The 16,682-nt window shown below is 43.5% G+C and overlaps 1 protein-coding gene across 1 annotated transcript in view; it reads left to right on the forward strand.

Annotated features, from left to right (window-relative positions):
• The window catches only part of Tenm4 (teneurin transmembrane protein 4), a 761,032-nt gene that overhangs the window by 164,630 nt on the left and 579,720 nt on the right, over window positions 1-16,682 (forward strand). The window lies entirely within an intron of this gene.

The raw sequence follows: 16,682 nt of genomic DNA on the forward strand, positions 1-16,682 counted from the left end.
CCCCTGTGAGAGGTGGAAGACTCTTTTCGATGCTTGCCGCCCTTTCCTTGTGTACTCTCTGCCATCATGTCACTGTCTTATACGGTTCCTGGAGCACGCTGTCTCTCTCCCTTTTTCATCTCGGAGCTCTGTTCTCTCAGTTGGTTTGCTTGTTTGCAGTCTGCAGGAGTAGTGTTGTTGTCTCCCCTGCAGACTTCAGAGCACATGGATGGGCTGGCATGGGAACACACTCACCCCTCTTAGCCTGCAGGCATTTCTGACACATAAACAAATAACTCCGAGAACAGCTGATGTCTCCAGGTAAAATGTTTGCATGTGGTTTGTATCTGAGATGCAGAGGTACACACACACACACACACACACACACACACACACACACACACACACACACCTTTAGAGAATTAGAAACACAACATGCACAAATATACTGCTCACACATCCCTGGCCCCTAGAGACATCTCTGGGAGTTGCTTGTTCTTGCAGATAGATTGGGAGTTGGTGATTTTTGAGAACCATAGAATGTCAGGGCTGGGAGGAACATAGGAGATTTTTCACTTAGGGGATTTCAAACTTACTGACCTCCATCATCCATCTTCAAAGAGAGTTTTATAGGGACCTGTGAGATACAAAAGAGAAAAACAGAGGTGTTCTGATCAAGTGGGGAAGAGGAAAGAGGGAAGGCCTGGACTCCACTGAATGCAGTGTGAAAGCCAGGATACTCAACACCCTCCAGGAAACTGAGGCCGGAGGAAAGACTGGAAGTCAGTGTCACACAGCAATTGGAGGATGAAGCCAAAAACGGAACCCAAGCCACAGCAAGGGGAAGGACACTTCACAACTGACCTAAGATGGAAATATCATTGGCTTTTTGTATCTGTCGTGGATCGGATCCAGAAAGGTCAAACCATGAATAGTAAGGGCTAAGGACACTCAAGTTCCTTATATAGAACAGCATGGTGTTTGCCTGTAACCCAGACACTCCCTTCAGGGTACTTACAACCATCTGTCGTTTGCTGAGTATGTCCATTCCAGTGTAAGAACAAAGCTCTCTCTCTCTCTCTCTCTCTCTCTCTCTCTCTCTCTCTCTCTCTCTCTCTCTGTGTGTGTGTGTGTGTGTGTGCACGCGTGTGTGTGTGTGTGTGTGTGTGTGTGTGTGTGTGTGTGTGTGTGTGTATGTGTGTGTGTGTGTGGTGTGGTGTGTTTACATGCACACCATGGCATATACATCAAGGTCAGAGGTCAGCTTTGTGGCGTTGGCTCTCACTTCCTACCATATGGGTCCTGGGGATCAAACTCAACTTGCACCCCTAGCCACTGACCCTTCTCCCCTGACTTTCCCCATATATTTTTAATCATTAGCTGTTGAAGTTTTACCTTCCTTCTTTCCACTGCATGTCAAACCAGCCATCTTTCCACTCTGCTGGTTGCCATGGTTTTGTATGTGAGTCCCCACGCCACCCCAACCAGTTTTCAGCAGAATCACCCAACAACATAAATGAAAGTGTCAATATAAGAGTTCAAATCATTCTGCTGCTCAGATCTGTGTCTCCCCAGAGGAGGGATGGACATGGATGCCCCACCTCTCCACTTAGTTAGCTAGGCTCCTCACTTACCTATTTGACCAAGATGTCATCGGACAAAACATGAGAGACAGAGAGGGCTACTTTAAACAAAAGGACACTGGAAACTGCCATCTTGTAGATACCTTCAAAAGAGCAAATCTGGACCCCATTTTCTGGACCCTCTAGAAAGACACTGACCTTTCTATGACAAGCAAATAAAAGAACAAACCTTCTTCAGTCAGACAGGACTAGAGTTTGTCCTCTTGGCCGCAACAACTCTGAGAGAACTACAAGCTTGGCACCATCTACAGAAGCCCCTCATGGAACTTGGGAACAAACATGGTTCCATATCTAAATGGGGGAATCTTCCTATTGTCTTTGACCCCTGACCCCTAATAATTGTTCAATTCTGACCTACTTAAACATTTAGTAGTTAAGGTGACCCTCACTGGCATCTCCCCCTGCCGGCAGTTGCTTGCTTGGCCATCTCAACCTTCTGACCCTCCTGATGCCCATCCCCCCTTCAGCTGAATACACCAGAAGAGTTCTTGGTTTGCTGCCACTGATGGATTCTCTTATCTTGTTATTTGGATCTCCCAGAGTTGTGCAGACCCCCTACCCTGCAAAGAGCAAGGCTCTACCCTACCCTCAGATCTTTGCATGGATCTCTCTAACCTGCTGACTTTGAAGTTTATTGCTGGTATTAAGTCCAACAAACGCATGCCTGTCAGTTTGATTCTCCACATGTTTGAGGAGTTTGGAGCCCATGAGGTGCATGAGGGACACACTGATAGACTTTGGGAGTCAGCCTGTGGGAGTAAGAGCCTGGCTGGGTTGGATACATGAGTCCAGATTCCAGCTAGGCTCTGTCACACGCTGAAGAGGGAAGCTTAGTGTTGGACTGGGTATTTCTTTCTCTAAAAACTTAGGAATAGGTCAGGAGGATGGGGCGGGCAGATGGTGAGACACGGGTCAGCTTGGCCTATGGTGCAAGCTATGTAGAAAGATCCTGTCTCAAACAAACTGGGAATATACTAAGAAGGAATATTTTGAAGACTTTGAGATATTTAAAGTATTGCAAGGAGAGTTGCTGGTCCACAGCAGGGACTCAGTGAATAGCCATTCCTTCCATCTAGATTCTAGAACATTGTGAAGACCCCTGACTCCATGTCATGTGACCCATATATAAGCTGGACACCTCTACTAAAGAGTACTGCCCAGGGACACTCCAGAGTGAAGGTATAAGTGGGTGAAGGGCCTGCGCTTAACATATGCCTTTGATCCGAGGGCAGTAACTTGCTAATTTCCAAATACTTTCATATTGAGGTGATTTCCTACAGCTGGAGGCTGTCATGGCTTAGGTGGCATCGCTGTAGGAATTTTCTTCCTTTAAAGAATATCTTATAAAATAAAGCTAATAATAACTAAGGACGTTATCTTGCGATTCAGGAAATTGTAATTGATGCCACTTCAACTGCATGAAATTGATGTTAAGAGCTTCTTGTGGGCAAGGTCTTGTGGGCCAGGTCTTGTGGGCCAGATCCTATTCTGGAACATGTTACAATGTTAAACTCATTCTTTAATCTGTTGAGCCATGATGGATGGCAGGGATAGAGAGCCTCACTCATTAGATGGAAAACTGAGTCTCTAAGGAGCTAAGGGACTTAGCCAGGACACAGATTCATTAAGCAGGTCGAACTGGGATTTGAACTAATGTCCTTCTCCTGTGGGTAACTGAGTAGGTGAGGAACAACTTATTTCTCTTCCCTTTTTAGAGCCAAATGAATAGACCTACATGCAATGCCTGAAGGGAGCATCATTTTAATTAGTCGAATCATCTCCACTGACTGCTTGTCTGCCGTGTACTAAACATACCCTAGACATCAAAGCTTCATCTATAAACAAGATATAGTTAAAGCTAAAGAAATCCAAACAATTGTTATCCATTTAGTGTGTGTTCTTAAGAACTATTGAAATGCAATGGGGACATGTGAGAGATACCCTAGACCCAGGAGAACCTTGTAGGAGGTTCTGCCCTGTGATCTGAAAGTTTGGGCAGCTGAGTGAGTTGGGGTGGTGAGGGGTAGGGACCAGCATGTGAAAAGTCAGAGAAAATGTAGCCATTTGGAGAATATGAGGACAGCTAAAGGTTCCCATGTTAGCCAAGGATGCCTACTGAGCACTAGGAATGTGGGTAGTCCTCACAGATGTGTACTGTGGATTAAAAAAAAAAAAAAAACGCATGGGTTTAAGAAACTACCTGGAAAAAATGTCAGACATCATTAATTTTTATATTGATCATATATAAAATCATAATTTAAAGAAAATACATTTATACATAAAATTAAAGCCATCTTATTAAAACTAACAATTTTCTCTTGTAAAAAGTCAACAGAATTACAAATATGGTCCACTGTTGTGCCTCACAGTATATTGGGATTTAATCTATATGGACATGGGAAGTGTCTCAAGGGTTACAACCTTTGAAATATAAGTTTGGGAGATCGGGCTTAGAAAGTATGAGATTCTGGTACTCTAAACTTATTTACTCCCCAAAGCAGCTCTAGAGGTAAAAATTGTTCAGTTCATGTATATTGCTCAGACAGAGAGACAATGTTTCCAGGAGTTCTCTGCTAGACCATCTACAAGTCAGTACCCACAGAATGCCACTATTCAGGTACAATCTGAGCTCCTGTCTTGTACACGTATTATTTATTCTCTTCACTCCATCCCTGGCTGCCAGCCAGTTGGTGTCATTTTTTTTTGATACTTGTTGCTAAAGAGTCATAAAATTGAGGTTTGTTTTTTCTTGCTTCTTGTTTCTCTTGTGTTACTATAATGCATCTGGAAGACCAGCTACCTCTCTATCAGTCTTACAATGTGGTGCTTGAAAGTAAGAGACTGCCCCATGGTGATGCGTCTAGGGTACTGGTTGAGTAGATTATGCTGGTTCAGGTTTCCCTTGGGGCTTCAGTATATATAGTGTCTTCAGCTCCATCCACATCAGTGATGTATGCAGGTCTCTCAGTGGTCTGAGCTTCAGGAGCTGCGGGATTGATAGCCAGAATACAACCCTCTTAGGTGGGTGGGTCTATGGAGGATTCGGGTCTAGTTCAGCCAACTGCAGATACAGGATGTTGAAGGTTGGATCACTCTTGTGGGCCCAATTAGGTGCCCACATGACTACTACATGTGACTGACTGGTAGTGGGGACAGGACACCTTGACAGGTTTTTAGTGCTACACTGGAGTGAAGCCACACCAGTGAGTCCCTTCAGTGTCTGTGAGCTGGGTAGGTGATCTCATAGGACCTTTGGGGGCTAACCTGTCCAAGGAAGGCTGCTTGGTGCTTTGTGATGCCAAAAGTGGGCAGGTGAGAGCTGCTCTTGGATATCCTTAGCCTGTGTAAAAAAAGTGCTCGGGGTTGGTAATCAGGGAGTTTCATGAACTCTTCATCACGCCTTACATTGTACTGGGATCAATACCTGAAGTTCTGCCTTGTGCAGGAAGGCCCACTGCTTATGCTATAAGGATTTGTGTGCATGTGGGAATACTGGGTAACCCTGGGATGCATCTCAACAGACACACAGTTGTATTTAAGAAAGCCCATTCACCTTCACTGTTGAGAAATCCCTGTACTAGAGCCTTGGGGTCTTACATCAAGACTTTAGATGGAACCTGAAAGTCCTCTTCTCTGAAGAAAGGAGAATACAGGGAGCATAATCAGAGAGAATCTAGGCAGATTCTTCCCAAAGTAGAAAGGTAAGTGTTGAGATTTCTTTATATAAGTCCACAAATCCAGACTTCAGAGTCAAACTGAGTCACAGAAGGAGCTGAGAATGAAATTCATAAAAATTTACAATTAACCTCTACTGAGATCAGAACTTCCCTGTGGTGGGATACTTGAATAGCCTTTTCTTTTGGGAATCGGTATGAATATGGGTATGTGAATGTTTATGGCTATATAAATGGGTATGTATAGATGAGCTGGATGAAAGTCATTAACGCTAAGCTTAACTGTTAGCAAATTATTTGCATGAATTTTTAGAAAATAAAAAGTACCCTATTAATTACCTAAGGTATACAGACAACATTCAATTTAATGTTGAGAATATAGGAATGTTTCAAATATTTATTAGATACAATTTTAGAAAGCAACTACTATATGCCAAGTGTAAGCCAAGAAACACAGAAAGGCCACCCACAGCAGGAGAAATCATAGTAGGCTTCTTGGAGGAGGTAACTAACAAAACACTAGAGGATTGGTGGGTGCATGTTAGGGAAGATAAATGGAGGGTATTCTAGGCAGAAGAGTCATGAACAGCTGGTATAGCTGAACTAGGAGTAAAGAGTGTATTGTCGTGTGACTGGAACCATGGTCAGTGAGATGAATGAAGAAGAGATAAGTGGATAAATAGGATGCAGAATTCAGTGAAACTATGTGCCATGTGTCACCCTTATAGTTGATACAATGCAAATGGTATCAAGTCACTTAGGAGGGAAGGATAGCAATTGGATTTAAAGATAATAGATTGATAGACAGATAGATGGAGAGATAGATAGATAGATAGATAGATAGATAGATAGATACAAAATAGATAGATGGTAGAGATAGATGATTGATAGATATTTATAGATTTGATAGATAGATATGATAGATAACATAGATGACAGATGGTAGTGATAGATGTATATATAGATGATTAGATAGATAGAAAGATAGATAGATAGATAGATAGATAGATAGATAGATAGATGGTAAAGAATTTATTTAGCTGCAGTGCACATAGCACATAATGTAGTGTTTGTATTATGGGACTAGGAGCTAAATTGCTTTGGCTGCAAAATGACAAAGAAAACAAAACCACTGGGGATCATTCTGGATGGTGCACTGCTGTTGTGCCAGTGCTAAGCCCCACTTAAACTCCCTAGTTAACACAGCAACTCTGCCCTCCCTACTCGCTGAAACCTTCTTGGAGGAAAGACCATTTCCAGAGTCAGGAACAAGACGGGAGAAACAGCCTCTGTGGTTCCAGAGGGCCCAGGCAAGAGGAGGCACCGTGGGCCCAGGCTGGAGGTGGAGAGGAGTGTCAGGGAAGCTAGACAGCAGCATCAGCTGTGCATTGCAGAGGAGCCTCAGCCTACAGGAAGCCCTGGAAGGTGTGGGAAGGACCCTGCTGGGGGCAGAGGAAGAGATGAGGGGTGGTGGGGCTGGCAGGACACCCACAGAGCTTCAGGGAGAAGAGGAAGCCCAGAAGCAGTTAATCCTGGCTGGTTGAATTGTTTTTATAAACGACACTCTAAAATCAAATAGACGCAATAAAAACACAGTGGCCTTTTCATTAACCATGCCATAGAGGCCCCTTGTTCAGCAGCCGTTGTCAATCAGATCTGGGCCATTGTCTCTTTTCCCAACCCCCTATAATTGGCATCTGTCTGGGAACAAACAAATAAATATCAGGCTGGCATTTTAACTAGGGCAGCAGGGAATGAGGGCCCCCAAAGACTGGATCTCAAGATAGAGCCCAGCCTCAAGGCCCCACTAGGTACAGCTCCCTGGCAGCGGCTGCTCATTTGACCAAGAGAGTACTTCGTTTCTGCCAGGGTCTGAACAAGGCCCACAGAGATCGTTCATTGGAAGGCCTTACTTTTGTTTCCCTTCAGGAAAGTCCTGGGAGAAAGAAGTGGACATGTTCTCTGGCTGTCTTCAGATACAACCACTTAATAACTGTAATGCAACACTCTTGCCAAATTATAAAAGCAGAACAAAACTATCACGCTTAATTAGTGATAGCGTTAAAGCATTGTGACTAACCAGTAATAATAGCCTGTCATCACACTATTATTAACTACGAGTTTTTGAGTAGATTGCTAGCTACCACCTTGGACCACATATTCATGCAGGTGATTCTCATTATTCATGGCAGCTATGTTCTACAAAGTGGACATGAACTCTGAATTAGCAAAGCCCAAACCTTTGCTGCTAGAGGAAGTTTCTGCAGCCTCCGACCACCACCTGTCCATCAACCATCAATGCATAACCTCATTTCTTGTGCATTTCTATTTAAGCATACCTAATCTAACATATACTTATAAGTCATTAATATTGAACTCAGGTGGTTACATAACACTAAACAATCTCCTTGCATGTAGGAACACTAGACGCAGCCTTGAGGGCATTTTGCTCAGGAAGTCACTAACAGAATTAGAAAGATGAAACTGTGGAACTAAGTAGACGATGACAAAGAAGCAAACTGCTGCTGTAGTCAACTTACACATGGTGGTCACCGTGAGTGACTTTAGTTTTCCCTCTCTCTGTGCATATTGCAAACATCCTGAGAGTACTTAATGTAGGGTTACAAGCACAGTTAATGAAGAAGCAAATTCATAAATGCGTTTGAGCAGCAAGGTAAACAGGGTCTCCATGAATAATTAGGTCTGACTGTATTTCATTCCACTTGGTTCTCACTCTGGCAATACATCCTGCATTTGGGGACAGGAAGTAAGATTTGAAGAGCTTCAGTGACACACCCTAACATCTGGGTTGTGGTGTGTTATAGAACTCTAGGATCAGGCAGTACATTATTTTAAAAGTTTTATTGAAGTACTCTTCTTTTACATATTGTTTAGTTACATATTGTCTTTTGTATCAAAATGGACACATAGAATCCTTGCAACAGAGATCATATAGACGGCCAAGCCTATACTGCTCACAGCCTAGGCCTTTAAGATCCAGATATAAGCAAAATGTATTCCCTCTCTCCCTTCCTTCAACTTCCAGGTTTAGAGTGGAGGAGGTTTTCTTTGATCTGAATGCCAACGCCACTTGCAATTTACTTAATTAATTCGTTTTTCCCTCTTGAACATTTTAAACATTGGAAATTTTATGTTTTCTTCTTTGCATTAATGTTAAGAAGCTTAAAGCCCAAACTGACATGACAAGAACAGAGATAATCTCCATCTTTATGACGTTGGAAGAGGGTTAGGTAACCCAGCAGGTCAAAAGTATGATCGAGTTGTCAGTTATGCAGGTGTCTGGAACTTTCCAGTAATGAAGTGTTACATCTGGGACAGGGCCTGACTTCTACAGGAATCATAGTCGTCCCTAAGGAGACAAAGCCCTCCTTTCCATAAATAACCTTTTTTCTCTTCAGGCAACTCTGATCTGCTGTGAACTTACATGCCAGATTCTCTAGTATCATTTTTTTTTCTCTATAGTATACAGCTATGGATCTGAAATATCTACACCATGGGATCAGATATGATTATCTCTTTTACAGAATGGAGAAGGAACCAGAAGATTGGATACTGGAAGTCAGTGCTGACTGACTCCAAAACAGAATCCCTGCAGGTTGCTCCACCACCCCGTGTTGTGACTTGAATGTGGAATGTCTCCACAGGTTCAGGCATTTCTCTCCATCTTGTAGTACTGTTGTAGGAGATTTTGGAATCTTGGAAATGGAGCCTAGCTGATGGAAATACATCACCACGGCTGGTCCTTGATGGCTATACCTGTTTGTGATTCTGCTCTGAGCTCTTTGCTTCCTGGTAGGCCACCACAATGTGACCAGCTGCCTCCCTCTCCCACTAACATGGACCAGCTTATTCCTGCGGCCATGATTCCTCCACCATGATGAATAGAGATCCCCCTGAAATAATGATCCAAAATAAATTTTTCCTCCCTACTTTGTGGCAGCAATGAGGATGTAACTATTAAGCCAGGCATGCCTGGCACTAAAAATTGATCCCATTGTCCTCTGCAACTTACTCAGCATTTCCCTAACCACCTTCCTAACTCCTGAGATTGGGGCTAACGGTTGAGCATTGAGGCAGTGTTCATTTTGTCCTCATGTTGGGACACTTGTCTTTGTGTTGGAATAGAGTAGGAAGCACCCACAGAACAGTGGGATGAACAAGGGCAGGAACCCTGTCAAGAGGAGACCTTTAGAGACCAACAAGAACAGCAGACTAGGTGTGTGATGATTGGGCTCTAGACTCTGGAGGAGGGGAAGGGTGAGGGAGGCACACTTTGGTAGGTTACAGGGCTGAGGACTGGAGGGTCAGTGGTTATTCCATATGGATGATGATAAATTGCCTCCATCCCAGTCTGAGAATGGTAGATGAGGGAGATTCAACTGTAGAGGAAAGATGAGGAGTTTGGGTAGTAACACTGAGAGCTAGAATCCTGAAGAAGTCCCGGAGCATCTCTTGTGTGATCAGCCTTTCTCTCAACCTTGTTTGTGTCTTGTGAGCATATATGTTTTTCCCCACAAAACTTGAGGTTTTTCTCTCACAAAACTAGGGCAGACAGCCTTCAGATTTATGGCCCTTTGGAAAGTTAGGAAGGTGGTGAGGGAAATGCTGGGTAAGTTACAGAGGACAATAGGACCAACTTTTAGTGCCAGGCATGTCTGGCTTACTAGCTACTTTCTCATCACTACCACAAAGTAGGGAAGGACGATTTATCTTGGATCATTATTTCAGGAGGATCTCTGTTCATCATGGTGGAGAAAGCATGGCCGCAGGAATGGGTTAGTCCATGTCAATGGGAGAGGGAAGCAGCTGGTCACATTAGTGACTATTATGGCTTCAAATGGTTTTTATGAAGCTGGAGAGATAGCTCAGTGGATAAAGTGTTCGTTGTGAAAGCCCAAAGACTTGGATTCAGAAGCCCAGGACCCACATATAATGTGGGCATGGCAGCACATATGCCTATATATAACCCAGTGCAGGGGCAGACACTGGTGGGTCCCTGGGGCCCACTGGTCAGCCAGCCATTGAACTTATGCACCCCAGGGTGGGTGAGAGACCCTGTCTCAAAACAATAAGGTGTAGAGTAGTAGAGGAAACACCTAATTCAATTCTCTAGCCTCCACATGAACCTGCACAGGCAAATGCACACATACCTATGCCTTCCTCTCCATGGTTCCTCCTTCCAGACAATTCTGACAGTCTCGCCATTCTCTTTGGTCACTTGTGCAGTAACTGTAAAAAAAAAAAAAAAAAAAAAAAAAAAAAAAGCGGAAGTCTTGCCTTAGCCAATTCAAGGCCTCCTTCGTCTCCATCAGCACCAATTAATAGTGGTTGTCACACTGTTATTTCACACCCTAAACTCTTTAGTACACAGCGTAAGCAGAGGGCTGTGAAGACTCTGTTAAGAACATCCCTGTAGTAACAGAAGCCAAAAGAAAGACCTGAGGAATGGGCTGGGACCCCCTTGTACCTCCTTCTTTGCAGTCATATTGTAAGGCTCCACTAAGCCCTGAGCATCAGCTGTGGCAAAGGGCATCCACAGGGCCTGGGAATTCCCAGTGAGCAGATACTTGGTCAACTTCACCCATTCCCTTTCCCTACACTGAGCTTGTCACAATGCTTTCCTATTTACTTTGAGGAGAAAGGGACTTCTGTTGATTCCATATTTACTGAGCATGTATCAGGCTTCCATCAGGCCTTGGGACTCAGAGAGGACCACCCCTGCATTCAAGAAGTCACAGGGACAGAGAAATGGCTAAATGATTAATGCACAAGCCAGAAAGCTGGAGTTAGGATCCCCAGAACTCACATATATGGGTATATACTCACATAGGTGGGTATAGCAGTTCGCCTGTAATTCTGGCTTACAAAGGCCGAGGCAGCATCCTCAGAGAGAGCCCATTAGCATGACTAGGTATATTGGTGAGTTCTGGGTTTATTTGAGAGACCATGCCATGAAAGAGTGATCAAGGAAGATTTCAGACATGACCATTGGGCTTCCACAGGCACATGCACATATATGAATACACACTCCCACATACATGTAAACATGAACATACATGTCATACTACACAAACACTTGAAAAAATATAAAAAGACCATGTGAACTCTTGGGAGGTGCAACCATTTGATTTCAGTGTCTGGACGCATGACTTGGAAGATTAGGGGAGGCGGTTTGATCTGGGTCTTGAAGGATGAGAAGTAGTTCCCCAAGCAGGAAGTTAAAAGTTCTCCGAGGCCATCAAAGAGAGAACGACTTTGAAGGAGGCAGTGGGGACTGTTTCTTGTTAACAAGGACGTAGTTGTGCAGAGGGAATGCCTTCTCTTAGTCCCTAGTCATTCCGCACCTTTCATGGTACCATGTTATCATCCTCCCTGAAGGCTGGGAGGGAAAGGACAGATAATATTGGTGGGCAAGAAATGATGAAAAAATAATCACATGATATAGATAATTTGTGAAACAGAAGTAGAAAAAATAGTTTAGGGCTATATTTTCCAATAGAAACTATTGTATTTTTAAGTCGTCCACTAAACAAAACATATCACAAAAAAGGAAAGAAATAGATAAGATCAGTTTTAATAATATTTGATACATTCAAGTAATTCAAATTTAAATAATACTTTGATATATTCAAAATAGTATTTTAATGTGTAATTTAATATAAATATTTTTTAAATGTAAGGTCTTATTCATAGGTCTAGTCTGTGAAATGGAATATGATTTTTTTATACTTAACAGCATAGATCAGTTTAAATAAACAACTTCTCATGGCCAGTGGTTATAGAACCAGGCTGTACAAACTTGAGCCCTAAACCTCTGTTATTCAGCATCATACTAAGGAACTAGGAATGTCTGGAATCTACCTAGTCACCCATCCATTCAGCCACCTGTGGACCCACCCACTCATCTATGCAGCCACTTATTTACTCATATCCATCCATCCATCCATCCATCCATCCATCTACCCATTTATCTGCCATCCACTCATCTACCTTTCCACCCAATGACCCATCCATTATCCACCTATCATCCACTCAGCTACCCAGCAACCATCTATCCATCCACCTATATACTCAGCCACCCATGCACCAATTTATCCATTCATCCATCTACTCATCTACCCATGCACCCATCTACCCTTTTCATTCATCCATGTATCCATCCATCTACCCAACCATCCATTCACCCATCCAGTCAGAACTTACTATTCCCTACATACTTAAAGTTTCTGGTGGAAAGTCAAATAAGACATGGCCCCATGTCACCAGAAAGTAACTACAAGCTGATGAGCTAGCCACCTGATGTGTACTGGGACTTGTCAGTTTACTGGGACTATCAATCTGGGGCTTTAGGCCATGAGGATTAGTTGGTTCTTCCTGTCCCTTCTCTTAAGCAGCAGAATAACCCAGCAGGTATAATACACATCTCTTTATCAATGAGGTTCTTTGTGGGCCCTATGTAGACATATGTGTTCAGGAACCCTGCATCAGACATCTCTTAGAAATCTCTGATATGGACAAGCTCGAAGCCTGGGTAACCACACCACAGAGAGTTTGTTTTGGCTAGGGTCACACAGTAGTTCATATCTAACTTCCTATCCTTGATGTTCACTCCAAATATCACTAAGTACTGGGGTACCTCTAAAAGTTCTTGCATATTCATGAGGCTTCACCACATACCAGGAGCTTGGAGCAAGAAGACAGGCATCTGCGAGGGCTATGTTGCCTCTTCAAGAACAAAGCTCTTGTCGGTTTACCACTCTGGGAAGATTGCCAAGCTCCGGTATTAATAATAATCCCTTTGTATTTTAAATGCCTTATAATTGCATAAATAAAGCATACTTTCTCTTCTTCAATGGTAATGAGCCTTATTTGACTGATTGGTTGATTAATAACACTCTAATTCCTCCAATGACAAAACACAAAGGCCAAAAGATGGATGTAGAGCTTCAGTGGCTTGGGATGGGAGAGAACCATTCTGGCTGGTTTCTGCAGCTGCCTGGGCAGCTCAATGAGAAGGGATGGGCAGCAGCTTTCTTCATAGTTATTTGCTGATAAGCTAAGGATGTAGACAGCATCAGGGGAGTCCCTGCTTTTCTTGCTCAGATATCAAGGACACCTTTGACTCCACATTATGCTAGATACGTTCTCTGAAGACTTAGGGAGAGATTTCAGTGGCTTTGCATTTTTGTTTGTTTGTTTGTTTTTGTTTTGAGTTGGGCATAGGTTTCCAGACAGAGTTTCTCTGCTTTTCTATGTAACCCTGGCAGTCCTGGAACTCACTCAATAAACCAGGCTGTCCTCGACTTTGGAGATCTACCTTTCTCTGTCTCCTGAGTGCTAGAATTAAAGACATGTATCACCACTACCTAGCCTATAGCTGAGATTCTTAAAACACAAAGATGATAAGCAACTTGTCCAAGATCGCACATCCAGCCCAGGATTAGCAGGGAGGGATTTGAACATTAGAATACATTTATACCTAATACACCAATTTGCTAATACCACATTCTGTGTAAATAGTTTTTAGGGTTCTGTATTGAGGTCTCATTTCCAAAGTATCTCTTCTTGGTGTCTGAAACCATGAGAGGGGGAAGACCAATCTTTGAAGCCGCGTGGGCACTGGAGGGAGCAAGCAGTTTACACTTACAAAGTTTGTTTTCAATCCTAGCCAGGGGTCATAGTAATTGAATCATCAGAGCTGGCATCTACTTCCTCGGGGACTCCCTGCCCTGAGCCAAATGGGGTTTTGTTGTTGTTGTTATTGAATCTGGTCATTTTCAAAGAAAGGTCTAGATTGGGCTGTCAGATCCATGGCTGGCATCAGGAAGGCAGGGTGGGAAGGAACATAGATGGGCAGCTTCCTCTCTGCTCTCCCAGAAGCTCAGGGAGGTAGGCATAGATTCCTGAATGAGAAGACCTAGGCAGAACTGCATCGGCCATGTCCTGGGCGAGGCAAGCCTGGACTGCCAGGCTCAGAGCGGGTTTGCATCAGCCAGCACGGCTACTGACTTCTGATCTGACATATACTCTTCCACAGGGCTTCTCTGTCTCTAGAAACAATCCATCCAGAAGGTTGATTTTTGTTTTTGTTTTTGTTTTTTTTTTTTTTTTTTTTTTTTTTTTTTTTTTAGTATCAAATAGCCCATCAAGGGCTCTGATCACATGTCAGTCCCCTAGGTTCCTTTGAGTCCCTGAGGACCCTGCACAGGTCTTGCTTTCATCCTCTCCAGGCTTGGTAGGAAGCTATGTGTTGACAGTATATGTCCTTCTGCTGAGGGATTCAGACGCCTGCTCCAGCTTCTGTCTCTAGGGTCAAGACAAAATTTGAGAGGTTGTGGAGGAAGAAGGCGGCTGGCTTTGTTTTGTCAAGATCTGTGCTGTGTTTTAAAAAGTTTCCTCCTGGCCGGGCAGTGGTGGCGCACGCCTGTAATCCCAGCACTCGGGAGGCAGAGGCAGGTGGATCTCTGTGAGTTTCAGGAAAGGTGCAAAGCTACACAGGGAAACCCTGTCTTGAAAAAACAGAAAAAAAACAAAAAAAAGTTTCCTCCTCAACCCAGTGTATACTCCCACCCAAGAGAAACAACCCCAAAAGCTGCAGGCCTCTATGATCTGCAGCTATAGTGTACTTGCACTGTCTTGTCGTGCAGCCCCTCCTGGTTCTCTGTCTCTTCACTCCCAGCTAAGTCCCTCAGACCCAGGAAATACGAAGCACTGTTCTCCAGTTGGCACTGGCCTGAAGAAATGCGGATCTATTTCCTTAGTGCTTCAAGGGTCATAGTGAACACTCACAAAAGGCACAACAGTGGTGCCTAATTAGTTTGCATTCTATAACCCCTGACCCTGGCCTCTGTGCACCAAGTCAAATAGTGGCAACGTTCCCTGCCCAGGATGGTAAAAGCAGCCCACCCTGAGTCCTGTGTTCAGCACCGAGACAGCTTCTCACCGGCCAGGTCTGGGTTGCTTGTCTTCACTCAGAAATGACCCACCCATTGGCTTCTCACTCCACCTGCCAGTTCAGAGCAAGCAGGGACATTGCCTCTCATGTCAAATTATCATCATCCAGTTATGTGTCCATCTTTGAACATGAGCCTTCAGATGACAGAGTTGTTCTCTCTGAGCTGCCCCACTATCTCCATACATCTCCTCTGATTCTAAAAAAGAGGAAGAGGCAGGCTGAGGAAATGTTATTCTGGTAGCCCTGTTGCTCATCTGATGAGGAGCTTTGGGAAGAGGACGGGAGTGTCCTAAGGAGGGCTGGGAATGATCTGATTTGGATTTTGAGGAGATCCTTAGATCTGCCCATGTAAGATGGGATCCCAGGAGAGGTAATGTAGGGGCAGCCTGGAGAGATATGAGGTGTGCCTTAGGGCAAATGATGCTTTGCTGATGTGACAGTTGAGTGAGGGCTACATGATGACCCACTGCCCCTTAGGCCTCAGGGAAGCATGAGAAAGATCCAGAGTCCATGGATTTCCTGATTCTACAATCTGAAGATACATTCCTTCTTCAGTTTCAGTTTATTCTCTTCAAACTGGGACTAATTGTAGCCATTTAACAGAATGATTCTGGACATCAAAAATGTAAAAGCATCCACAGTACATTTACAGGAATATAAATGTTATTTACTGAAGGGCTATTGCTAGTTGATTGCTGATGAGATTGAGGTATAAGTGAGACACCCAGAGTGAAACTTAAGGAGGCACTCACAGTCAGGAACACAGTCCTGCAGCAGCACCCTGGAGAATGAGTGCCTCCTTAAAGTTTCCATGGTTTGCCCTTCACTCACTTTATATTGGTCCCAGTTATGAGACTGCATAATGATTAAAAACACTGTGCTTTTAAATGAGATCATATATTACCACAACAGTATATACTTTTACACAATAAAGCAGATGTACAGTTGTGTGTAAGGTATGATATTCAGTCTATTAAAATGTTGCAATCTTTCACAGGAAGTCACAGCCCTCCAGTCACGCACTGTTGAAGAATGAGTAATGGCTGCCTACTCTGTCTCACTAACCTTAGTCTTAACTGTTTCTTGCCATATAGAGAGCTGTTTAACTAATGCATCTGAGAAGAGACCATAAACAGATCACACTCCAGGGATCCATTCTGAAAACAGTTTCATGTTGACCAATCTTGGGGTATGGTTAGCCCAAGTATGTTAATGCACAACTGCATAGAGCCTCTCAGTTGTTTATTTTTGAAAATTCTTTCCATTGACTAGCACGATGGAAGAACTGGTGGCGGTTTAATGAATACTTGGTGATACAGCTCATTGATATAAGGGCAAATAAATGTATGCACACATACATGGATAAATGAGTGGATTTACAACTAGATAAAAATAGTGGATAGATGGATG

Source organism: Onychomys torridus, chromosome 1 (genome assembly GCF_903995425.1).
Source record: "Onychomys torridus chromosome 1, mOncTor1.1, whole genome shotgun sequence".
Taxonomy (NCBI): Eukaryota; Metazoa; Chordata; class Mammalia; order Rodentia; family Cricetidae; genus Onychomys; species Onychomys torridus.